Source organism: Cylas formicarius, unplaced genomic scaffold (genome assembly GCF_029955315.1).
Source record: "Cylas formicarius isolate icCylForm1 unplaced genomic scaffold, icCylForm1.1 PGA_scaffold_4__25_contigs__length_36172078, whole genome shotgun sequence".
NCBI lineage: Eukaryota > Metazoa > Arthropoda > Insecta > Coleoptera > Brentidae > Cylas > Cylas formicarius.
In genome coordinates, this window is record NW_026844334.1 from 4,511,925 (window position 1) to 4,537,911 (window position 25,987).

At 36.9% G+C, this 25,987-nt stretch overlaps 1 protein-coding gene across 3 annotated transcripts in view; it reads left to right on the top strand.

Annotated features, from left to right (window-relative positions):
- LOC132701044 (zinc finger protein 1) overlaps window positions 1-25,987 on the top strand; it is a 704,693-nt gene that overhangs the window by 46,777 nt on the left and 631,929 nt on the right. The gene's annotated exons all lie outside the window — the stretch shown is intronic.

Here is a 25,987-nt window from a genome sequence, read left to right on the forward strand (position 1 = left end):
CTGTTGTGACTGTTAATAATTTATAACACTTTTAGTCTTTCACATACGAGATTTTGAGGGTTGGAGTTTAGATTGTCTTCCGAGTTTTCGACAATTGACCGATTCGTCTGGTTTCTTTTGGTCAAAGTGTCATCGGGTGGCGCCTATCGACGGCCATCTGCATAAGAGAAGGACACTCGGACGTTATTAGAGAATTACGCGAGACGTAGCTACGTCGACCTATTGTTTGCGCAAATTAGAAATTCAGTTAGACGATCGGCGACGGTGGCGTCGGGGGGCGAAGTTGTCGTAAACTACGAACTAAAGCAAGGTAACTAAATTATCGCGAGCCGCTGCTGCCGTCGACTGCCCGGTAATTATCTTTCAAATTTGGCCTGGGACTTAGGGATTTGCTGACCTCCTCCCCTATTCCCCCCGCAGCTGTGCGCGCTCGACCGAAGACACCTTCATTGCTGCACGACAAAAACAATCAACCCCCCGTGATGAATTGCGTTCACCTACACGGAATACGCTATTACCACCTACAAAATTAGTTTTGGGATCGTGTTCGAGTCGACGTCGATGGGTGGCGCTGCTCGAAGAGACTCCAAAAAAAACCTATTAAGACGCGGAAGTGATGAAGGGTTTTTTAGTTCGGATTGACACGCCGTTTTCCTGCTGCAATGGACTTTGCACACTTATTATCCTGGTTGGACGAGTTTTAAGGTTCCTTCTTAGTTTTTTAGGATTATTATTTTTCAATCGTTATTACTACAATATTTGCTCAAGAATTACGAGTTACTCAGAAGTTTGAGGCTGCTCATAGGACGTGGCTTTTAAATGTGTCTAACAGATAGGACACCCTTTTGGGGTTGTGGGGTCTAGCATGACAGTCGCGTACCTAAAACTTATTTTTAGGGCAGTTACAACTTTATGGACATTTGCGTGTTTTGATCCCGGACATATCAAGCAACTTTTCCTTCAAAGATAAGAAAAAAATTAGAAAGTTTTAAGAAATCCTTTTATCCTTTTATCTTTTGAACTGGTCGTTTAGAATCAATCAATCAATTGGAGACGTTGTGTTTCTGTTAAAAATCTCTCAACTAAGAACGACCAATGAGCAAAAATTGATCACCCTTAATTCAAATAAATTTTTTTATTTTTATTTAAGTATTTATAATATATTTTTGTTGTTGATTAGTTTATTGATGTTTATATTGTTTTTTATCTATATATTTATCTATCTATTTATCTAGAGTCATGTCATTTAGGGCGTTGCAAAAGCTTGAAGTAAGACCAAGCCCTCTTGAGTAGTGTTGGAAGGTTTTGTGTGGTAGCTATGTTCCCCAGTCTGCAGCTATAGAGTGGAAACGACAACCTTGACATCTAGAAAGGGCAATAAACTCAGAATAACACACAGAGCAGTAGAGAGACTCGTGTTGGGCGTCAACCTTCGAGACCACTAGAAGGTCAGACGACGAATGAAGGTGTTTTGACTCACTAGAGCTTGGGCAGGTCACATTGTTAGACAAGATCACATACGATGGAAAAAACGCATTATGTAATGGAGATCAGGACGGCATAAAAGAAGCATCGCTAGACTTCTCAGAAGATGGATGAACGACATAAGAGACGCGGCGGGACGAGAATTGTATGAAATGGCCACAGATGGAGAAGAGTAGAGGAGAGGACAGAGTCGATTTTTGGCTGAAGTGCTAACGATAAGTGCACAATCTGCACGTCAAACCAAATCGAGACTTTGACATATTTTCTTTTGAACTGGTTTAGAAGGCAAGGCGATTTAAATCCTCAATAGGAGATGTTGTGTTTCTCCTAAACATGTCTGAACCAAGAACGACCAGAGGACTCGTGAGCAAAAATGTAATTGATAGATCATTTGTACTGACTGGATTAGGAATTAGTTAAGGGATAATATGTTTTGTTTCATTCCTTAAAAATAGGCAATTTATTTCCATTATATCAGAAGAAAAGGAAAATCATAAATTTGTTTTTTGTTAAGTATTTATAATATTTTTTTTTATTGATTAGTTTATTTATACTCGTTTTCTTACAGCATTCTATTGTTATAAAGGTGTATATTTCAGAACAACAAAATTTCTATCTATGTATCTGTCTGTCTACGACCCCGGCAAGAGCTTGAAATAAGACCAAGCCCTCTTGAGTAGTGTTTGAAGGTGTGTGGCCGACCGACTTCAAACTCACAATAACACACAGAGCAGCATGCTGGGCATCAACCTTCGAAACCACAAGGAAATCAGACGAAGAATGAAGAGTTGTTGGAACGTAATAGAGTGTGAAGTAGGCTTTGGCGGGACACATTGCTAGACCAGATCGCACACGATGGAACAAACGCATTATGCAATGAAGACCAAGGTCACATACAAGAAGCATCGCTAGACTTCCTAGAAGATGGATGCCCGACGTAATAGAAGCAGTGGGTCGAGAATGATAACAAATGGCTACAGATGGAGAAGCGTGGACTAGAGGACAGGAGGCATATATCCAGCAGTTGATGTTGAAAAGCTGAACGAGACGAAGAAGAAGTAGGAAGACCACCATTTTTGGGCGGGGCTTGATGAGTTAACAAAAAGTTTTCGTTTGTTTTCCAAATCCGTCGTTCATTCTCTCAATCCATAGATTCATAATTTCGACGTCAGAACTAATTATGCACTAACATGTACACTTTACAACCAAATTACACTAACGGCACTACGGAGGGATCCATTTCCGCCGCGGGTTCCACGGTCCATTAAACTTTTTCCGCCAATCGAAAATCCCACTTCTGATTATTGCCGCGCCGCGCGTCACTTTGATAAATTTCGAAGCGGCTTTGTCGTTCGATTAAAATGCATAAACGGTCCCCGGCGCAGGGGCGTCCTTAATTGCCGTCCGTTGTCCATTCGGCGATCCCCGCGGACCGAAAACCTTTGAACGCCGTCCACTTACGTAAGTTTTCCCCACGGCGATTCGGATCCGGTCACGCCCGAGATTCGAGCCTGAATTATTAAGAAGAAATCATTGCCCGGAGAGGTTCGTTCGCAGGCAAAGGACAGACCACTTTAACCACTAATTGAAACGTGAGTCTCCCAACAAGCCCGCCGTCCGTATTTAAAAGGATTTACGTAAGCGCTAGTTAAAAGCTTGTTTGTACCTTGGCGGAGGTTTTTAAAAGCCGACCCTCCCCGCGGTTGGGGTAAATTATAAAGTTGCCCACATCCGATTGGCTTTGCGATAGGTGCCGTGGCCTCGGAAAAGAAGGATCTTAATCAAGGGCTCAGCATATAATTGGTCAGTTTTTTTTAAATGGGTTTTTAGCAGTGCTTTAGCGGTAATTTAAAAGATTGAGTCAAGGTTTTGCAGTCTAGTACTGACTCAAAGCATAAGCTGGTCATCATTGGTAATAGGTCTTCACACTTTCAACACCTTGCTTTTAAACTAATTCTGACCTTGCCTTAACAATACGTCGTATTCAGATCTAACTATTATTTCTTCAGGTTGCATTTTTTAATCCAAAGCACAAGCTGAAAAAGATCAAATTGGTTTTTGCACTTGCTGTCGAAGCCTTGCCTTAAAATTTGTTCTGGCAAATTCCAATCTTACCATTATTTCGTCCTTACACATTACTTTTATTAAATTTTATCCGAAGGTTTTGAAATCTAGCATCTAGCACACTGAAGAAGTTCAATTTGATCAGTATTATTGTAAACCAAGGTCCAACTAAATATAACTATCATTTCTTCATTCTACATCTTTTGAAATCACGAAAGCTAATGGGTTCTATTAGTTTAGAGTTTCGCATCAAGGTTTCGCAATGTAGCACTAAATCATAGCTATCAAGCCACCCGATAGGAGTCTTCACGAAATATGGTGTTGAAACATTGTCTTAAAAATTATTCCATCAAATTCAAATCTGAATATTATTTCTTCATTTTACATCTGCAACGAATGCAGAACGACTTCGCGGCTTTGCCTTAAAAATACTTCTGTCCAATTCAAATCTGACTCATATATATCACGACAGCTTGTGACTCTTAGAAGAACTCACATAGTAGCTTGGAAGCTTTGTATCAAATTGTTGCACTCCACCACTGACCCAAAGCATAAGGTGAAACAAATCAAACTTCTTCTCAAATTTCTTCATTATACATTACTTTCTTGGAAACTCTGCATTGACCCAAAGCTAAAGTCAGTACATGCTGAAAAAGATCATCCTGGTCTTTATTATTGGAAACCAATGTCCAACCAAATCTAAATATCATTTTTTTGATTTTACATCTTTTGACATCACGAACGCTAGTGAGTCCTAAGAGGGCTATGTATGTATGTATGCTTGGAGCTTTGTATCAAGGTTTCGCAGTCTAGCATTGAACCAAATCACAAAACCTTACGAGCTGATGCATCAACATCATGAAAGCTACCAAACGACCCGATTATTTCACGATATCAAAATTGTGTTTACCACCTTCCCAGTGTGATCGAGTTTTCCGTCAACATCGAGAGCACGAGAGCCGAGTCAAAAACCTAATTTCGAACAAAACCGAGTCGAATTTGACTTCGAACATAATCGCTATTCATCCAGACGTAGCCCTAACAAAGACGTAGCCTCGCAAAACTACTTAAACTACTAAACGAGACAGGTTAGGTAAGTTAAACAGCATAATAGATTATTACGTAAGTTGTTTCCTTTTGAAACCCTCCCCCATCTACCCTCGTTTAAAGCTCGCCGGGATCGAGTCGGGTAAGGTTAATTGAAACTCATCCACCGCTATTATATTCCGCCGTACCTGAACTACATAAAGCGTCGAAAGTTATCCCGCATTAACCTATATGTATTCGGCTTGACGTCGCGTCGTCGTTATCTACGAGGAGGATCTCGTTTTAGAATTACAATTATTGGATCGGGAGTGAAAGCTGGTGCGGGGGCGTCGAGATGTGAATTCGCCCAGACTTATATTGGAAGAAGACGTATCACAAAGACACTGAACTCTGCCGACGTGGGAAGCGACCACAGCTTGCTACTCGCAAAAATCAAAATAAAATTTAAACATCGAAAGAGTCCAGAACACGTAACACAGGAATCTAAAATAAACATCGATTCACTATGGGACCCATCGATGAGGCAACTATATGAAAGGAGACTGAAAGAAAAAATCCAACTAAACAAAATAAAAGAAGAGGATAGTATAAATGCTTCCTGGGAAAAACTGAAGACCAACATTAAAGAAGCCGCATATGAAGCTCTAGGTACCCGAACAGTAAAAATGAATAATAATAACACCAGAACTCCATGGTTCCGCCCAGAAATTAAGGAAAAATGTAAAGAAAAAAAAATAGCGTACCTCACTTACAGGACTTTACGAACACCAGAATCCTACGAAATATATAGACGAATCCGAAACGAAACAACAGCATTAGTAAGACGAACAAAGGACCATCACTGGGAAATTTTTTCAAAGCTAATGGAGGAAGACTTCTATGGACTCCAGAAGCAAATTTGGCGATTTATTAGAACCCAAAGAAAGGAAGTGAACGAACTAGTCGAAACAAATCAGATAACAAAGGAAACCTGGGTTAACTACCTAACCGAATTGTATGAACCAGAGAAACCTGAGATTGAACTGAATACACCCGAAATAGTGACGAATCGCAACGCAGAAATTGAGGTAGCCGACGTAGCTGCAGCTCTTCAAAAACTAAAAAACAGGAAAAGTCCAGGTAAAGATGGTATCCCAAACGAGTTACTTAAATATGGTGGCCCATGTCTTGCACAGCAGCTAACATCCCTCACTCGGAAAATTCTCTACCAACATAGAATACCCGATGACTGGCGAACTAGCATCACTATCCTTATGTTCAAAAAGGGAGATAAGAAAGTACCCTCAAACTACAGGGGTATAAATCTCTTAAGCACTGCACTGAAACTTACAACAAAAATTATAGCAAACAAAATCAACAACTTAACACCCTTAGCCGACGAACAGCAAGGATTCAGATCGGGCAGATCATGTACAGATGCGGTTTTTGTCATAAGACAGATAACAGAAAAATCAATTGAATACAACAGACCGGCATACATGTGTTTTATTGATTTGGAAAAAGCGTTCGATCGAGTGCGATTAAGAGACGTTTTACACCTCCTTTACAACAGACAAACTCCACACAACCTCATCAAAACGATAGTAAATATATATGAAGCAAACCAGATCGAAGCAAAAATAAATGGGATCCTGACTGAACCAATAGCAGTGGGCCGAGGTATCCGACAGGGAGACTCCCTGAGTCCCCTTCTCTTCAACATTATCATGGACGAAGTAATAAGAAATGTACGATTACTGAGAGGATACAGAATGGGCGACCATGAAATCAATATTCTGTGCTACGCTGATGACGCCGTACTGGTGGCTGAAAGTGAAGACGATCTGCAACGACTATTACATCGATTTAACTGCACTGCCAAATCACTTAATATGATAATATCGGCCCAAAAAACTAAATGCATGACAACATCAAAAACACCATTAAGATGCAAATTAGAAGTTGAAGGCAAAATCATCCAGCAGGTAATGAAATTTAAATATTTGGGCATAGAAATCTCGGGTTATGGTGATGTGGAGGCAGAGGTCAGAGAGCAAACAACAAGGGCAACAAGAATAGCAGGATGCTTAAGCGACACAATTTGGCGAAATAAAAACATTAAAATCGAAACCAAATCGAGAATTTATAAGGCAATAGTAAGACCAACCATGACATACACCGCAGAAACCCGACCAGACACAGCGAAAACTAAACAATTACTAGAGACAACCGAAATGAGGATACTTCGTAGAATAACTGGAAAAACGCTCTTGGACAGAGAGAGGAGCGAAAATATAAGACGAACATGCAGGGTGGAAAACGTTAATGCGTGGGTATTGCGTAGAAAGAAAGAATGGAACGAGCATATTAGTAGAATGGACAACAGAAGAATAGTCAGAATTGCACGCGACAAATCACCATTGGGTCGCAGGAGCTTAGGTCGCCCCCGAAAACGATGGAGTGACAACCTGGCAGTGGGATAGGCAGAGACGACGAAAATGAACAGGCAATTTGCCTAGACTAAAGTAGGAAGAAGAAGAAGAAGACGTATCACAGCTGACATTTGAGGGCACAAAGTCCAACAACTTTTGTACAGAAGAGAGGGGTTAGTTTCAAACATATTGCGTCTCCTAGATGAGTGTTCAAGCCACCAAGACAAACATCATAGATATACAATACACTAAAATAGCACTCTGCTGGTGCTCAATTGTCGCATCTTGAGCTCCGGAACTAATACCGAAAATACGACGGCTACTTTGTAGCGGACTGGCAAACAGCCGTAATCAATTTGCGCACTTTCAAATCTCTGTCCATTTGTAAGTTTTCATGTCTTTCTTCGCGCTGTCCAAACAATCCTATAGGAATAACTCTAAATTATCCCGAGGCTACTCGCGAACGCAGAGATTATCGGGATTATTTTCCACCTGCTTCGTTCCCCGCCATTAATCTGGATCTCGATCGAGCTGAAGGATGCAAGTGCACTTTTGGCAGCGCCTGCATTATTTTTAGACGCGATTATGAACTGGACTCTCTCTTAAAACACCTTCAGATTTCGTCAGAACGAGAGTGGAGAAGTAACGGAGATGTCAGTAATCAACAGAACTGATCAATAACAAGCTGAGCAACTCTAAAGCAGGGAATCTTAGAGGTAGCATGAAAAAAATAAGAACTATAAGGGTGAACGTAGGTTTTTATTAGTCGCTTCTAATTAAGGATAGAACAACCTCTGAAAGAAACACAATTTTAGGAAAATGTATGTTTGCGTTACTTCGTTGATGGTCGACAAGACAAAATGAGTGTGACGGAAAACAACATAACTATTAATGGTGCCCTATTTATTTCGCAATTTGCTATTTCAATTCCTTGCAATATATTAAATAAATTCTTAAAGTCTATTATTACTGCATGTGGATCATTCCTCTCATGTTTTAGGATAATAAAATCGTTTAAAAACATATCTAAATTTGTCTTATTTACCAATAATTTAATAATAGAAAAGATGTTTTAATTGATTTGAAATGTACGTTTGAAGTATAATAATAATCTTGACCATGCATCTGGAAATAGTTTTTCAGGTCACGGTATGGTGGCGCTGGTGTTTTCAAGTTTTTATACTAAGCTTCCACTTCTTAACTTTAGTATTCTATGGTGAGACCGTTGTGACGTAGTGGCCGGCAATATTGCCCGATTTGAAACACGTAGACGTCGCGTATGATCCAAAACGTAAACGTTTTTATCGTACCTTATTAGTTCAACGCCACGATTGCCTCAAACAAAGCTCCCCAATTTCGAACCAGAAATCCCCAAATCGAAAGCAATAAGACGCTGTTCTTTATTTAATCGGCTCCGCGCGGAACGAAGGTGTAGACCGCACGTGATCGAATTCCCAACAATAGACCCCAACCCCATCGTTCGGCACCTGTAGTAGTAGTCTGATCCACCCTCGTCCTCCCTGCGGAATCTATCACGGCTTTAACACCGTTCCTTTATCTTGTGTTCATCATCATCGACGCCTATCGAGTCCCTTCGGGCTTACCTTGTTTAGTGGAGGCCTCGAAGCATCCTCAGGCTTGTCTTTACGTGTCGATTACCCCAGGTCGCTGATTTATCGACCATCTGGTCAAAGTTTTTGCGTGACATTTAAAATGCGTGTGTTTAAATTTTTTGTTTAATTTCAACCATTTGAACAGTTTTACATCATAAAAGAGAACAATCAGTACAAATAAAATAATAAAAATAGTTGTAGTAAGTATTCATAAATTTCAATAATGTTAACGTAATTTTAGAAATGCCGAAGGTGCCTTACTTCCTTCAACTCAGTATGTACCTCTCGGCAGAGGTAGAGGCATGTAGAACTGAAAGACTTGAGTAGAGTTCTCGGAGCAAGCGAGTGACATAGATGTTAGTTAGGCTATATAATTTGGCGAAAAAGCTTGGCATGGGCCATTTTTGTCGCAAGGTCCTGTATGAAAAGATATTGACCAATTGGTTGGACCTACCCTTCATCAAATATGGGCATAAATTAAGTCTTAAATAAATGTAAAAAAATTACTGGCAACTCCTAATAAGGTGTATAAAGGTAGAAGTTACCTTTGTCCTAAAAATAAGCACATTTTTATGTGAAGAAATGCCCTATCTTAATTGTAAAGTAGGCTAGAGATAGGGGCTCATAAATGTTTGTTATCCCAAGGCTCACTCGCAACTGCCTAGAACAAATTGCACAGTGAATTCAGTCAGCTTATAATCAATTTTATTCCTTTTAATTCGGCGTCCTAAGTAACATTCGATCTTCGATATTTTTTTTTGTTATGTTGGTACACAAAAGCACAGTCCTGCCTCAGCTACCATATTCACCAGATATGGCCCGCTGCGACTTTTTCCTGTTCCCAAAACTCAACTTCAAATTGGAGAGATAAAGAAAAAAATGGCTGGAAGATCTCAATGCCATACCAGAAATGCTTCGTGGATTGGAAACAACGTTGGCACAAGTGTATTATATCTCAGAAGTATTACTTTGAAGGGGATAACATTAATTTTGATAATAAATAAATACTTTTTGTTAAAATGGTGTCATCTTTGTTGTGGCTATTCTAGCGCTAGCGCTAGAAATAGAATAGAATACAATAGAATAAAATTCATACTTCAAATTATAAAACTACATTGAGATATTGTTCATGAATCCATGAATACATGAAGAAGTAATAAATATAAATTAAATAAATAAAATAAAGTTTACAGCTCAAAACAAAGATAAACATACATAAGGCATGAATTGTATCCGACAAAAAGTCTTGTAGCGAGTAGTATTCACAATAAATCCAATAATTTTGGAAAAAAGCTGTGTTTTAATTAGTTCTCCGCTCCTTAGCGATATCAGTTCGTCCTACTGATTATACCAAAAAAATATAAGAGGAGCGGATGGATACCTCGTCTTTACTATAAAAAAAATATATGCAATTTTAATTAAATAAAAAAAAATGAAATTTTTGCTTTTAAAAAAATTTCTCCAGCTTGCTTAGTTTCGAAGATCGATGGGGTGGGGGTAGGGGCCCCAACTTAAGTGTCGGTCGCCGCACCGGCCGCCGTTCTCTATCACCTTCGTCGACGAAATCCAATTTAGGTCCAGAAGATGTTATTCCCTGCAGTCCCCTCCACCCCACGCCTCCCCCGACGACGCTCCAAAGGTCCTTCCTGCAGCCACTTACCGGTGGCAGACGTCCCGCACCGCATCACAACAATGACTGTTTATGATGGCGCCTACTCGACGATCGTCATGGAAACGGACGCGGCAACTCACACAAACACACTCGCACGCAGGCACGCACCTTAGCCGCGAACCCTTTTTGTAGTGTGATATGATTTCGTTTGTGCCCCCCTATTGCGGAAGCCATGCGGTAGATTTAACCGGAACTATTGAGATAGAAACTTTGAAAAACGCCATTCGGTTATGCCGGATGCCACAAGATGAGAAAAATTAGCCTAGTAGTTTGCAAAATTATAATACGACCAAAAATATAGTGCATTTATTGCTTTGACGTTTTAAGTATTTTACAGTGTCTTAACCGCAGACCCTAGCAATACCCAACAGATGTTTATCCTGCATTAAGTAGGTCTTTCCTGAGATGGACCGTAACGAAAATTTGCAGAAACCTGTACCTGAGTACCTGTACTCTATTTATCTTACAGGTAAGTGCCAAAATAATCATTTTTGTCTTGTGTGCCTGTCTATTAACAACATTCTTGTTCATGTATTTTTGTGTCTTCTACATAGTTTTGGTTAGTTAGTAGACATGGAAACAACGCAAAATTTGAAGACGAAGTGGAGATGGTAGTCGAACATAAATGACAATTTAAAAGACGAAACTACCTCGTCAAACAAAAAACGGATCCATTTGTCTTCGGATGCTAAACAAATTGTTTTGAATGTTTACAATAAAAACAAGCGATATGAAAAATATCGAAGATCGAGTGTACGTAGCCCGCCCAATTACAAAGGTCACCTTACTTTTTGAACACACCTCGTAAATGAAACAATGGGGATGTACGGGACAAGCATTCTGCAATTTCTTAAAAACAAATCTTTACTTTACTTAATTTTAGAATTTTAAAGGCGAAGCTATATCAAGAGGACATCGTTATCGTGATTCGTAAGTTAGATGTTTCCTAAAGTCTCCGTTAGGTGGCACATTTCACCTCATCTACTACCGAGAGCTGTTTACCGAACGTCACGGAGAATTTTTAATAAAAGACGGAATCCCCAATAACTTTATGCAAATGACAACAATAACTCGGAACCGTTTGACATAAAGAATGGACTAAATAAACGGAAACTTCTCGAGAGGGATATTTTAAGCGGCGTCCCGAATTTAGATTTATCGAACTTTTGAAAGAATCAATCTGTTTACTGCCGGCAATTTTATACGGGAGTCATCTTCCCCCCCGGCCCCCGCCGTATGCGCGACGACTTGACTGTGCGACTTTTTTTTTCCTCCCGTCGGAAATTTGTCTCCTAAAGTTTTATCGCTAATAAAATTTGTTATGGTACGTTGAAAGTCCTGACGAAAATGAAGCCATTTTGTTTACCGAAATGACAAATACGCAGGTTTCGCAGTCGGACTATCGACGGGAAGTTTATGGAGTCGACGAGCGAGACGAATCGTCGCTTTTATCCCTTTTGACGAGCAATCGAGGAAGGATACGATCGTATTGGTTCGGAAATCTAAAAACGACAACCAGTTTTCTAACGTCGTTCCATTAATTATTACGCGTATCGAATATTCAAACGGGGCTTATGTTAAATTATATTTGGGATATCGCATTTCAAACGCACCATACCCAAGTATGATGGCCGTGCGTCTTTGACATTTATTTATTTATTGTATTATACCCATAACAGCTGTCCAACAGGTGACCTGTCCTCTGGTAACTAGATATAATTAAAATATAAGGGTAGAACTGTCAAATAACTTTTACAAAAATTACATCTTTGAAGTGTTTTATTAATTATTGAACTGAGGTGGCTTTTACTTGATGAAAAATAAATAAGAACTAAAAGTTCAGATTTTCACGAAATTATATATTTTAACATGACAATTGTTTCGACAACACCGTGTCTTTATCAAATGTAATATTTACAAACTACCTGATACTGTATATACCGAAAAATGACAATAAAACCTTAATTAATGTTTTTGTGAGAATTTAAGTTCAATCAAGGAGAGGTATTTAAGTATGATTGATCGTAAGCAATACATTTGAATGTCTCATGGCTTCCAATAAATTTAATTTTCTACTTTCTGTGGCTGTATGTAATATATCAAAATTGTTGTCGAAAATGTGTTTTTCTGTGTTTAAGTGTGTAGCATAATTAGAATCTAGACTATTGTTTTTAAACGCTCTTTATGTTCGTTAATGCGTTTCTGTTTGTCCAATATCAATTTTAGGACAAGATCCGCATTTCAACCTGTAGACACCTGATTTTTGCTATTTTGGACATTTCGTCTTATTGTCTTTTAAACTATATCTTCACAAATGTTTTGAAACTTTTTCACTGGGTTTTCCTATGTATCTAATTGTTTTAATTGTTCGCGTTCTGTATTAGGTTTCGGATAAATAGAGTTTACGGTTGTCTGGATTTGTTTTTTATTTATAATTTTATCTATAATGTACGGATTGTAGCAGTTGTTGAGTGCAATTTTTTTAATGATATTAAGTTCTTTGTTGTAAATTTCTGTTGAGAGTGTCGTATTAAGAATTGAAAGTGAAAAGAGTGAAATGCAGCCATTTTGTGTGTATAAGGATGATTTGAGCTGTTATGTGTGACTGTGTCCGTGTGTGAAGGTTTATGATAAATGCAAAAATCTAATTTGTTTTGCGTTTTCGTAATAGTTAACCCTAAAAAATTAATAGATTTATCAATTTATGTTCAATCTCTATAGTCAATTTTATACGATTATGTAATGAGTTAATGTAATTTAGAAAAGAATTCAATTGTCTGTCCTTTCCAACAAAGCAAGCAAAGACATCATCCACGTATCTATACCACAATAGAAAGCTTTTACTTAAAGGAAGTTCCTCTATGATACTTTCCAAATGATCCATAGAAATCTCGGCTAACACCAAGTAGGTTTCCCATAATCAAAACTTCCTTAGAGATGTAAATTTGTCCATTAAATTATTTTGAATTGAATTGACTATTATAAAAAACTCTTTATGTTGTATTATTTTTAAGAGTTAACAAACTTTAAGCTTAAACTGTTAAGCCAATTCTTTGGTACAAATTTTGATAACGAGTCTAGTGTCTTATATTATTAAACACAAAAGGACATATTTCACAAACTGCAATGGGCGGGTTACGTTTCACATCTTGTAACTCCATAGCAAGCAAGAGTAATAATAACACAAGGGCTTCTCATTTTTGACAATAATACTGTGCAATTGGTGATGTGTGATCAGAATGAAACACCATCAAATTTGCCTTCCCAATATTTAAAAAAACCTATCTTGCACGCACTTTTTACATAGCTTTTAGTTTTGGTTAGTTTTAGTTTAATGTAATTTTTTTAAGGAAAAACTGAGAACATTTTATTTGAAGTTTTTGTGATACTATTATCAAAATTGTTATTGTTGATATTGATTTTTTCCTTTTTTTTTAAATATATTGTAAATTTTTTAATGCAAATAAATAAAAAAAAAGTATCATTTTTCCAGATTTTCATCATGCTTCAACCATAACCATAAAGAACATGATTGAATTTGTGTAAATAATACGGTGAAGTTAGCGTCACGATTAGGTCAATCAGAATATTTTGGTGTCTCGTACTTTAGAGATTGCTCATTCGTTATGAATGACCCCGTATATCTAATGTTTCGAGAGAGTGAGAGGGTAAGGGAGAGTGTGAGGGTAGAGATTGTGGGAGGGGGAGAGAGGGAAAAAGAGGGAGGGATAGTGGGTCTATGTGCGCAGGTTTTCTGTAAGCACAATGACCCAATGTTAGGTCTGATTTTCTATTGATAAGGATATCTAAGAATGGGAGGTTGTTATTAGTTTCTATTTCAATGGTATAACGTATGTTAGGGTGTATAGAGTTTAAATGTCTAAGAAAATTTACTGTGGATTCCTGACCATGAGGCCAAATAACAAAAGTATCATAGACGTAGCGTTTCTATAATTTGAATTTTAGAAGCTTCCGTAAATATATTCGCGATGACTGGTGATTAAAAATTTTATTCGATAAAACTAGAATTCTTGCATGTAATCAATTCTTCAACCAGCGAAAAATCCGAGAGTATATAAAAATCTATAAGCAACCTAACAATCTTAACCGCGACTCAGGTCTCTACCTGTCACCAATATAGGAATCCGTCATCCGAGACGGTGTTTATGCTATTTATTTATGTTAATATAAATGCAGGTACACAGCAAAATTCGAGTCAAGCTCTGAAGAAGCCAACAGGATGACTGGCGAAACGTCATCAAGTTCGACTCAGCAAAAACCGAAGCAGGAGGTATCCTATATTTCATTGCTGGTTACCTTGTTAAAACCGATCCCAGAGTTACAACAACTTAGAGCTAGCTATTTGTGGGGCACCTATATGGTGTCACTTTTTTTTTAACTGCTTTACCAACCACAAATTAACCGAATTATCGGGTTTCCAGCCGTGAGGAGGTGGGGGAGGGCATAGTACAAAACAAACCGCGAATTCCCAACGGTCGTCCCCTCCGCCGATAAGGCCTACCTCTGCGGAATTGTTTATCGGTGTACCGGATCCATACATAATGTGTTTATCTGGGATGGATGTTCCGTGTACCGTGCGGCCATGTTGCACCAACACTCGACATGATTAATTGTCGTACTGTTGCTGCCATTAGCAGCAGGAACGTGGCGTCGGCCCCGCGGCCGTCGCAGGATAAACGCCGACCGATCGAGATCCGCCGTTTTTCAAGGTCATCCGTCCGTCCTCGTTTCGGATCGTTCAATCGCGTTATTTATCCGCGAAAATGGCCGACGGTTTCAATTTATTTACGACCACCGTGCGCCTACATTTATCTGTCGTAAAATTTTCTTTTTCTTTATTTTCAAAGGCATGAGCAATACCTTTTTCTTCCCGAACGTCCCTAAGGTTAAAAAATATTTAAATTGTGACAACGCGTGGCTAATTAGGACCTTTCGAAACAGCTATCTAAAATTTTTTAACTGAAAACAATACAGAGTGTTTCTTCAAGGAATTCAAGTTGACGAAGATGTTAAAATATAAACGTTTACAATGTACAATTAACCAATAGTTTGGATTAGATTTTTCTAAAAATGAAAAAAAAAATAAATTTTCTTTATAAATATCTTTTTTTCTCTGTGCTACCTCAAAATCTGATAATTTGTAGAAAATAAAAAATTATGCCGCCGCGTAAAAGGCTTTGAGCGCAATAGCGGCTTGGCTCATTTAAAAATTCATTTTCCTATTTAAATAACACAAAAAAACATTTTTTTCGGTTTTCACTTGATTTTTCGACGGGAAAATTTTTTTTTTGGAAAAAACGCGTGCATAGCTTTTGTACAGCATAAAATTTTCTACAAATAGTTCTTCGCGTCGAAAAATCAAGTGAAAACCAAAAAAAAAATTTTTTCTGTGTTACTTAAATAGGAAAATAAATTTTTAAATCAGCTAAGACGCTATTGCACTTAAAGCCTTAAAGCATCAGATTTTCAGGTAGCACAGAGAAAAAAAAATATCGCCTAAAAATGAAGCACCCTAGTGCACACAGTATAAGAAGACTAATAATAAAATGGCGATGTTCACACCAACGAGAAAATACGATTTATCGAAATTTACTGTACAAGAAACTGTCGACCGGTGTTATCGAATGACTGGAGTTGGAAAGTGCTCAGTGTGTAAATTATTGCTGAAAGGCAGATCAATAAAAGAAACATCAAAGATGTAACGAAACATCAGGATAAAACTAGAAATTAATCACCACAATTTTGAATATATATATATATATATATATATATATATATATATATATATATATATATATATATATATATATATATATATATATATATATATATATATATATATATATATATATATATATATATATATATATATATATATATATATATATATATATATATATATATATGTTTCATTCCACACTTTTTTCAATATTACCACAAAAAAGAAAATGCTTAAACAAGTTCAAAAAACATTCCAGTTTATATTAAACAGCCAGAAACACTTGAAATGAAAAAGTAGTATAGGTTTTCCCCAAAGTAATAAAACTGCTTGATTTTGAATTTAAATGTTAAATGTTACCGAAATTTTTATGTTAGATGGATTTTCACGGTATTGTTACTAGAAAGGTCTTACACAGAGCTGTTTGATAACGGAGATATAAAACACCATGTCGAGTTCAATGCGATCCGGTACCAGATTAAACAGCTAAATAATTAAATTTATGAGTTTATATAAGAGAGAAACAGCTCATAGCCATATCTTTAAGTTAAATTTAGCCAACCAGAATTCTTCTGACTACCAAACTTGCGCAGTCCATAGCAGTAATAAATATATAAGTTTTGAAGCCTCTTTATCCCCCCTACTTAATATAGCTGACCACTGCACAATAAGCCACTTGGGAGAGTATGAGACTTTCACAAAGGTTAACTTTTATATTTTTACTTAAAACTTATTTATACAAATATAGTGATTCAAGTTTATAATATGATTTTTTAAGAAGACCCCAAAGTTTTACGCGACTGTGACGCCAACATTACCATCCACCTTAACTAAAACCAAGTCGTTGATATTTAGCGCCCGTACTGGTGGATAGTAAAAATAGATCCGGTTGAGAAGAATATACGATCCGATTCGACAAACTTCGTGGCGAAACAAGACGGGAGAGAAAAAAAGGGCCGAAACAGCCAGTAAACAAGCGACCGATAATTCTTTTCAAAACTTCGCCGAAACTTTGATTAAAACTGATGAAAAAACTCCGGTGTATGTCTGGACGCATCGAATATGACGTCCCGGTTTCATATTGTGGAGTTCTTTGTGTCTTTTTTTTCGAACGGGAACTTCATCGCTGATTTCTTCGTTGTTCTTACATGGTGTTTCAAAAAACAAAAACTTCGTAATTTATAATTTTCGTTACAAAACATTTTTTATAATGTTTTAATAGATACTCACACAGATATACGAAAAAAATTATTTATATCAAAACTCTTTATTTAGAGCGCTTTAGCTGTGACTGGTAGTAGATACAGACTAACCTGGCCGAAATATTTATTTAAAAAAAAATCAAAAACAAATTTCTCTATCAGACTAGTCATTGACATTCATTATAATAGAATTCATCTTGTTTTGTATAGAACTGGCCTGTACTGAATTTTTCAAGCTCTCAATTGGTATGTTATAATTACATACAGGTCACTCAAATGCTCTATAGAGTTAAATATGCTTTTTTTTGTAACTTAATTCAAAATAAATATCATTTTCTAACACATATTGATGAGGCTGGTGATTTGCATAGCAGTGGGCTGTGGTAGTTCGCGTTCTCCATAACAATAACACTGTTATTGGAAATAATTTTTAAAAGATTGCTTTAACACTTTGACCGCCGACCGAAAATCATTGGGGGGTTTAAAATACCCTCCTAACACAATATAATATAACCGAAATGTTTGTTTTTTTTGTTATGAAAACAATATAAATATATTAATATTAAAACTATACACGTGGCGTAGAATTAAAAAAAGCATATTCTGTGCCATGTATATCGTGATATACACGGTTAAGGAGGCTTATTCTTGTCTATTGGATGCGTTGTGAATTGGTAAATAATCATCACTTTCAGTCTGAATGTGGCGCAGTGCAGTTTGTAAGTGTCTTCTGTTGTATGTATGATTTGGTGCGATTCATGGAAATGGGATCGTACGAAAAGGAACAGTCTAGATTGCAGAGACTATGGGAGGAACTTTCTGATATGCGTGAAGATGAACCATTTGCAAATGAGTCTGATGGTTATCCACTTTGCCTAAACGAGCTCGGAAAACGATTAGAGGTATTTACTTGAATAAATAAAGGCGACATATAGGTTCCTATTTTTGTAAATAATTTTCAGATGCTTCAATACCATCAGAGGCTCAGTTTGAAATAGAACATGAAAATTTGTCGGACGACGAGAGCAATAATTTTACGATTAAGGATTGGGGAATAGTGGTTGGCAATACTCGAAATTTTACTTTTCAAGAAAATGTAGGCCTGATGAAAATGAACATGAATTCGCTTATTTTCGACTTTTTGTGGATGACGAGGTTGTAAACATTATTGTCGACCAAACCAATATATACGCAGATCAGATCATTATTATTATATTATATTATATATTATTATATTATTATTATTATTATTATTATTATTATTATTATTATTATTATTATTATTATTATTATTTTGGATTTTGGATTTGGATCAAAAACCTAAACTGGCCGATTATTGCCGAAATTTCGATTTATATTGGTCGAGAGCAGCTGGATATATATCCCGAAATAGAACTGAACTTTTACTAAGGATGTGGCACTTCGCCCTTAATGATTTATGTCAACCTGGAGATCGACTTCACAAAATTGATCCCATAGTAAACTTGCTGAACGAAAAATTCATAAGGGTTGTGGTACCGGATGAAAATTTGTGCATTGACGAAACAATGGTGCCTTTTCGTGGACGTCTCAAATTTGGGAAAGAGTTATAAATTTGGAATAAAGCTTTTCAAGCTCTGTCTTTCTGGTGGTTATACGTATCACTCCAAAATTTATTGTGGCGCAGAAAAAACTGAAGGAATGTTAGTGGCAACAAAAGTTGTTTTTGAATTAAAATTAATTTTTCCTTAATGACTTTCGAACCGTTGGAGTTACAAAATTGAAATTTGAGTGGTTTTTAACCCTCCACGAGCATAATGGCCCTGATCCGACGCCGGTATCCATCATTTTTTAGCGATTTTCGACTGTTTTTTGGACTTTGCTATGAAACACGATAAGTGTCCCAAATTTGAAGTAATCGACTTCATATTTGGCACATATATGCAGCTTTGCCCCGTGACGGAATCTGTTGAAAATGGGGGGTCCGAAAGTATTAAAAAAAATATAAAAATCGCATGTACAAGGGTTTACAAAGAAGACCTTTTTTCAAAAACCGTTTACAAGACCAATTTTTCAAAAATATACAGGGTGCGCTGCAAATTCAAAAAAACTGAAAAATCTGTCCCTCTATTATTGAAAATTGGCTATAATTTCAAATCTGTGTTTTAGATGTCAGTTTCTTTTACATGACGATATAGCCCATATAGACAGCTTAAATTTTTGTAGTTACGGTTTTTAAGTATTGTACAGGGTGTTCGCAATATTCCGTGCAATATTGAAAACATAATAAGTACTCCAAATTTGCAGCTTCCGACTTGGGAGAGAAGTAGAAGTCTGGACCCGCTTTTAGACGCTTTAAAATGGGAGCAATAAAGTAACGCCAAGTATTTTTTTAATTTTTGAATTTGTTTTTTGTGGTTATTTTGGCATCCCGAAAAATATCTTTTCCTCCAAAGCCATTCAAGACAAGAATCCGCGAAGCGCCTTCTTTTTAAAACAAAAAGCTGATTCGCCCTATTTGCGACGAACTTGCCCCGCTCACCGACGATTTTTCGAAAGCAATCTTGTTTTTATTGCTGCCCCTACTTCCCTTTCTGAATTTCATATAAAATTGTTTCTTATAAATTGTTGCTTTTTTTATTTGCTGCAGTAGTTCGTTTTCTAAATTGTCATTAGGTTCGACTACCATCTCCACTTCGTCTCCAAACATCCCATGTTAAAAAATAGGAACCTTCAAAAAATATATTCTTATGACTTACCTTTATCTATCGCGTTTATAATCTATAGTATATATAAAAAAGACTGTTGTTGTTATCAAATCGAAGAACTATGTAGAAGACAAAAAAATACAAGAAGAAGAATATTATTAATCGACAGGCGTACAAGACAAAAGTGATTATTTTCAAACTTACCTGTAACATAAATACGTACGTACTTATCCCCGTAATATATACGGACATATTGCAATTTAGATTAAGCTCTTAAGAAGCTCACCTGATGTTGAGATAAACCCTTCTACTTATTCGAAAATATCCCGGAGCATCAACGCTTAATCAAATTTAAAACGGCCCATTTTCTCCAAGTTTCTACGTTACGGTCCATCTAAGTCAAGATCTACTTAATGCAGAATAAACATCAGTTAGGATGGGTTTTACCACGGTCCTGCGAAGGTCTGCTGTTAAGGTACTTAAAACGTCAAAGCAATAAATGCACTATATTTTTGGTCGTGTTATACCGGGCCTGGGAGGACGGGGGGTTGTCCACGGACAGGTAAAATGATTTGCGACGCGTACCGGTGTGGCGGTGCGTAAACGTCCGGTTCGTTTTCGTCGTGATTTGTGACCTCACAACTCATTGAAATTCTATTTAAAGCTGCGAGTCGCATCGCGGTGCGCCTTAAATTATTTATCGTCGGTTCGTTTCGTTGTTTTCGGCCGAACAAACGGTTCGTTTCGATCGGAGCGGCGAACGCACCTTTTCCATTTGGGAGAGAAAAATGTTAATGCGTCTGGATCGCGATGCCAGAGACGCGCCGTCGGCCTCGGTACGCGATGGACGGTGACGGATCTTTGGGATTTAGCTGGCACGCAGATCAAACGGTTTCTTCTTCTAGCTGTCGACGATGGATAAGATCTCCGCAAAACATGTTAAGATGCTACGAGCCCAGTCCAATACCTGTGAAATGGACCAACGCGATATATTAACACAACGTTGAATATCGGAACTAATTTTTAATTATTTAAAATAACTCGAGATGATTGATGCTATACAGAGTATTCGGAAATTGAGTGCGGAAACAAAATTCATTTTCTTACAAAACAAAAGTGTTTCAGCGATCTGTCACTAGACGGCCCTTTACCTAGAACATTTTTTTTATTTTCGAATTTTACCTGTAAATGTGACTGTACCTTACAGCACTTAATGAAATTTGAAGAAGTCATTGTCACAATCTGTCACAAATTAGTTTCTATTAAAAGAGCTTATTATCCGACTGGTACTTTGATGACCCATCAGAAATATTCAAATACTGAATATCGCAATAAGCATTTTTCGCAGCAAGTTTTCCCGTACTGGTTGACGGGTCCGCGTCCACATTCTGAAGTATTCTTTCTTCTCTTGCAGCGGTTTTTTTATACTTTGGTCTCGCTTTATTGAAATTATCAGGCTTTATATGTATTGTAGCACCCGTGGCTAAACGATAACACACATCGACTCAAAACAAGAGAAACAATTTTAGAGGGTTTGTGATTCGACTTAAAGCAATCAGTTTGCAATATCATTCATCGATGACATGCCACAATCTGCAGCAAATTCACTTAATCTTCTTTTTGCCGATGATTATAAATTATTTCGAAAAAATCGATGTAGACAAGACTGTAAATTGCTGCAAAAGGACTTAAATGAAGTACTCAAATGGTCAGAAACAAATAAACTAAATTTCAATATCAGCAAATGTTGTGTCATGACATTTAGCAGAAGATCAAGTCCTATCGCGTATCAATATAAAATGAAAGAAATTATAATAGAACGAAAAACAGAAATGAAGGATCTTGGTGTACTTTTTGACTCCAGATTAAATTTTAATAAACATATAGACAGCATAACAAAAAAAAGTTACAAAATGTTAGGCTTTATGGTTCGAAATTCTTCCGGTTTTCAAAATAAGGAAACGTGTTTCAATATTGGTTAAATTTGGTAAATTACTTTAGTCGCACACTCTATTGATATTGAAATCTCCTAACATTATAAGCTTAGAATTCCTAAAAAAGTCTTCTTTAATACTGTCTATAAACGATTCGCAAATCTCGAATTAGGAGGGACATAAAGACCACACAAGACTATTCCTACTCCTTTAATGTTAATTTTAACCCAAATATCTTCAACGTTTTTATCATGGCATTGAATAGAAAGTTCCTTGGAATTTTTTCTCCGATTTACTGCAACAACAACCTCTCCCCCAGTTTTTTTATTTGTGTATTTAAGGTCCCTATCTCTCTTATAAACGGTATATTTATTGTCAAAAAACTCAAAATCCAGCACTGATAGGTTAAGCCACATTTCAGTTAGTACCTGTGAAAGTGCAGTCTTTTAATTTAGAAGACATACGTTGAACATTTTGGTAGTAATAGGTAAAAACAAAAGACTTACTTTTAGTGAACGTCATTGAAGTTGCTTGTTGAGTCTATTTTAAATGTATTTGCACCTTCACACTTTGTGGTGGTATTGAGTGATCGACGTTTAACGGTCAAGGAAATCTCACAAATTACTAAGCTTTCTGATACAAGTGTTCGTCGAATCCTGCATGATCATTTAGGTATGCATAAGGTTAGTGCAAGATGGGTTACTAAAAACCTTTCGGCTATTCGATAACAACGGCGTGTCGAATGTACGCGGTCTTTATTGGAACTCTGTGGGTGGGAACCGAAGCCTGTGATAAAAACTATTGTGACGGGAGATGAAACTATGGTTCTTTATGATGGCCCTCTATCGAAAAAACAATCAATCGAGTGGCGTCGTAAGGGTGAAACACCTCCAAGAAAATTCAGAGTCTGCCAGACAACAAAAAAGGTGATGGCCATGATCTTTTGGGATTGTGAAGGAATTCTTTTGATAGATTTTAAAGAAACTAATACCACTGTCAATGGTAAATATTACGCAACATTATTACATCAATTGCGAGACTGCGTACGTGTAAAACATCGTGGAAACCTGACCAGAGGCGTGGGTCTTTTGCAAGATAATGCTCCTGTCCATACTGCTGGTGTTGCACAAGCTGCCATTTTAGAGTGTGGGTTCCAACAGATAGATCATCCTCCCTGTAGTCCAGATATCGTCCCCAGCGACTATTATTTGTTTGGATATTTGAAAAAGGACTTACGTGGACTGGGGTTTAACAACGAAGTTGAGTTAAAAGAGGCTGTTTTAGTTCATTTTGCAGACAAACCAAAAGAATATTTTTTTAAAGGGATTGAGTTGTTAATAAAGAGATGTAATAAGTTTATTGAAGTTAAGGGAGATTATATTAAAAAATAATTGTTACTCTACTTTGTTTCTTTCATATTCAGGCCGGAAATTTTGGCGCTGCCCTCCTAAGCTTCCTGTCAGCCCTGTCACCAGGCTATTGGAAATCAACGTCTTTCAAGGTCAAACTCCTTTTGACTTTTTTAGCCTTAACAAAACTCCTTAGTAGGTCTGGAAAATGTATCTTCTTAGGTTCAGAGTATGGTCTTTGATTTGCAACTCTGTAGCAACCAACTAAACCTATGGCTGTCATCATCTTCCTTGACCTCGGGAATCCCGCAAATCTCCACAGTGTTGAGAAGGCTACATTGTTCTTGGTAGTTTAATTTACCACTCAGTTCTGCGTTTTCTTTTTCCAAAGAAACGCATTTCGTGTCCAAGAAGGAAATTTTTTCAAGGCAATCCGTGATTTTTTTATCCTCAACCGATATTATTGCATTTGTCTCCTCGACTTTGATATAGTAATTTGCTATAGAATGCTTCATGTCATTGTTAAGAATTTTCATTGTCCTGATTTCGCTGAGTATATCCTTCAACGATGCTGTCTCAGCACATCTTAATCGCTGTCTTGAGCTGGATGATGAAACAGCCTCCCCACAAACAACGCATATATTGCTCATAGTCAATTATTGACTTAATATGGCCAATTGCCAATTAAATTGATCCGCCACTGGTCTCTTTTCGGTACTATTTACTTGAGAAAAAACGATTATAATAATAAGTTGGAGTCTGTTCCGTATTAGATACTCGTAAAGAAATGGTAAATTTTTAAAAGTCCCCGATCAAACAAAATCTCTCGAGGGCCTTCTGCACGGGTCCTCCGTTCTGTGGATTATTACAAAACCTTTCTCAATATCCCTTGGCATATACACATTACGTTTTCGGACGACAGGATCGGAATAAAATAAAACGAAACAAAGACGAATAAAACTAGAGATTTTGTAAGAAAAATATGCTTCATCCATACAGTTTTTTGTTTTTCTTAAGTATTTGTAACGTATTTCTGCTAAAAATATTAATTACGTCTACATGGTACCTCACAAGTCAAATAGGTGATTTCTGTTAAAATCATCTTTTCAATTCTTATGACTTTTATTTGTCAATTAGACTTTATGTTACCCAGTTCAGTTGTTATTCGGAATTTATTATCGTTAGTTGTCATTTTTATTGGTAAACCCACCTTAAAGATTAAAAAAAAATCCTCCAGTCCCGCACTGGAGGGAAGCTTGGGTCTCGCACCCTCCGCGGAGGGGATCAGGTATTAAGGCAATGAAAAAGTTGTTTATTTTGCAGCACATGCACCCCAGCGAAAGGTAGCTCCGGCAGTTAGTAAATCAGTATCAGCTGCTTCACGCGCAAACAAATGCGCGTGCGAACGTAATATCGCTGCAGAAATTATATTTTGATGTTTGCCGAGCGGGAAGACGGAGCCCCTTGGTCCCTCCCCCCCACCGAGGAGAAAAAATCAAGCGCTAATGTCGATTGAGCAATCGTCGAAACGTTTGTCAATTTTTTTTCTTGCTAGTGGAAATTGGGGAACTATGGGACACTAAACCTAATGACGAACTCATCGCATCTTATCAAAATTAAGCCACAATACGAGCCACGAACCGCTGACACGATTTGGACATATAATTTTTCAATTGTAGCTTAAATCATCGATCAAACGATCTTTATTAGAGGGGTTTTCAGCTAAATTTAACTTTTAGGTATATACGGAGTGTTAAAAGAAAAACCGGTTGTATAGGGCATGTTTGTTACATTCTATAGAGATTCGTGTCAGTACTATTGGGCGTATGTGTACTCTTTTCTCAGTTTTTCGTTGTTTCTTTCACGTCGTTACTTAAAATTAACTTCGAAATTGTCCCAAACTTTAGTGAAGCATTAATTTTGATGCGAAATCGTCTGATTAATTTTAATTTTTAATTGATTAATTTTTTTTTTGCGTTTTTTGTCTGTTTTGTACAAAACACGCATTTTTTCCAATAATAGAGAACTTATTGCCTATCTGTCCAGTGTTTGTTACAATGCCAAACACTAATATTTCGTGGATAAAGGGCTACCGAGAGTTCACTTGGGATGGCATCAATTTGTTTTGTACAGCTTGTTCTAAAATTGTATTAACCATATTTTAACATCTTTTTCCCAGTATGTAGTAAAAAAAGAAAGATATATTTTTTTGACAGAACAGCAACTTTTGGATTTTAGCTTTGATAAATTACGTATCCAAGCAAATTCTTGTTAGCTAGTGTTAAGAATTTTAATTTAATATATTTACAAAAGTGTTAGATTATTTCATTTGGTAGAAGTAGGAAAAATTTATTAAGCTCAAAGGGTGAACCCAAAGGGCGAAAATTACAACTAGGGGAACCCTGCCAGCAAACAATACAACATTTTCTTGAAGAAAAACCAAAAAATAGCGACACAGCCCAGTTCAATGTGAACTAATGTAAGGCATTTATTTTACCATTTTTGCAGATAAAAGACGCAATTTTCTTTTGGGAAAATTTGAAAAACATATTTGCAATTTTCGATTGGTATGTTGTGCAAGTTGCTATTTTCTGAATGTATCAATGGCATTGTTCAATTATTAATTGTATTGTAAAGTTTTTTAATCGCAAATAATATTTTGCATTTTTTTGCAACATCAATGTATCTATCTACGAATACAAAATTTTTATTACGAATTTTTGTTTTGTTTCATTTATATATTTATTCAAGAGGGTCTGTGGTATCGGGATTTTTGAAGAACG